Here is a 2380-nt window from a genome sequence, read left to right on the forward strand (position 1 = left end):
TTTTGAATTATCATTGGATTCTCCATATACACATACATACACACACACACACACACACACATGCATACATACATGCATGCATACATACATACATAGGCCCCACCCCATGCACACACACATATACATACATACATACAAACCTACATCTACAAAACTTTCAAATTCAAAGGATGATGATTAAAAAAAGATACTTTCCTTCTCAACCTTGCTACCAAGTTGGTGGCTGGTCAAAATTTACTCTGAAATTAAAAAGAGAAGTGAAGAACATACATACATACATACATACATACATATATATAATTGTGTGTGTGTGTGTGTGTGTGTGTGTGCGCATGTGCGTGTGAACATGTGTGTTTGTATATATAATACATATAAAACAAAACAGGAGAGTTAGTTTATAAATTATTTAGTTATATCACCTTACGAATGTTTAATTAATAATGAAATATAAACTGCATTTTATGAGGAAAATCTTACAAGCAGGTTACATGATCAACTCTTCAGAGATTACTTTACTCTCATTAGTTACATTTTCAGGTTTATACTGAATAGCAGACAGTGTTTTGGTATGAATGTAGTTATAACGTCTGTAGTTATGGCTGTTGTTACTGTAATATTGTTTATAGTCCTGTATAAATCTTAAAGGTTACTTATGAGAGTTACAGTCTCTGAAGATTTGATAATATAATCTGCTTATACAATTTTCTATATATAACAGATATTTATTTTTTGAATTATTAATGAAATATTTGTAAGATGACATAAGTACCTTTTGAATAAACTCTTCTATTATTATTATTACATATATATATATATATATATATATACACACACACACACTCATATGTTTATATATATACACACATATATGTATGTATACACAGACACACACACTCACACAAATATATTATGAATGTATGGACAAGAAAAAACTTGTAAACTTGGAGAAGGCGAAAAATGTTTCTTTCATTATTCCTGAAAATTATTTTTTAAAAGAAAATAAGAACAAATTTATAAGATTAAATAGCTGTTGAATAAACACTAAAATAATTATTGAATATATATTATATAAATATGAAATAAATTTTGGATTTTCAGTGGAGTTTCTGTGGATGTTCATTGAATTTTCTATGACCTTTGACAATTTTAATTGAACTTTTTTTTACACCGAACCCATGACAGGGTGGTATAAATTGCAAATTGCAGCTAATTATATAAATATACGTATATACGAGAATTTTTATTAATCACTATAATTGTTTCAACACAGCTAGCATTGATCCCTCACAGGTGGGATACTTAACAACTGGTTCATGTCTTGCCTTGCATGGGATTAATTTTCCTGCTTGCCACTTTGGTTACATATTAGACAAGATGGCATTCAACTTCTACCAGACAACATTTGAGTAACTGACTTCCATTCCTCCCCCAAAGGCTAGCTATTATCTGCTATGTCCGTATTTATGTTATATATATAAGAGAGAGAGAGAGAATTTCACTAAGCGTACACTACAGGTTCAAACTCAATACGGATCATAGACCTTTAAAATATATCTTCCACCCACAAAAGCCGATTCCTACGAATGTTTCTACTAGAATCGGACAATGGCCTATTCGATTAATGGCATTTGATTTTGATATATCGCATATCTCCGGCTCTAAAATTTCTCATGTTGAAATTGCAAGTAGCAGACGAGGGAATTATCTTTGCAGTTGAGCAAAGAGCAGCCAAAGGATCTCTGGCAATATGATGTGCATTCCTCTGCTAAACTAAGTTTTTGGGTTCTTCATCCATTACAGTGACTCTCCTCCCTGACTACCCAGCCATATCATATCTCTCTCTTGTTCTTCCCCTCCCCAGGGACCGTATCAACTTTACTACACCTGCTGCTCGTACAATATTGACTTACTCTTTTACTTGTTTCAGTCATTTGACTATGGCCATGCTGGAGCACCGCCTTTTAGTCGAGCAAATCAACCCCAGGACTTATTGTTTGTAAGCCTGGTACTTATTCTATCGGTCTCTTTTTGGTGTTAAAAATTGGAAAGAAAATAAAAAATACAAAAAAAAAACAGAGGGAAATAAAAGATCGCTTGTCAAGCGATGTTGCGGGGGGGGGGACAAACACAGACACACAAACATATGCACACACATACATATATACGACGGGCTTCTTTCAGTTTCCGTCTACCAAATCCACTCACAAGGCTTTGGTCAGCCCGAGGCTATAGTAGAAGATACTTGCCCAAGGTGCCATGCAGTGGGACCATGTGGTTGGTAAGCAAGTTACTTACCACCCAGCCACTCCTGCGTCTATAAACCTTTAATATACTTGGTAGTATATTATGATTGCAAAACGAAATTAATATTAATATTTAC

This window comes from Octopus sinensis, linkage group LG17 (assembly GCF_006345805.1).
Source record: "Octopus sinensis linkage group LG17, ASM634580v1, whole genome shotgun sequence".
In the NCBI taxonomy this organism is placed as follows: Eukaryota; Metazoa; Mollusca; class Cephalopoda; order Octopoda; family Octopodidae; genus Octopus; species Octopus sinensis.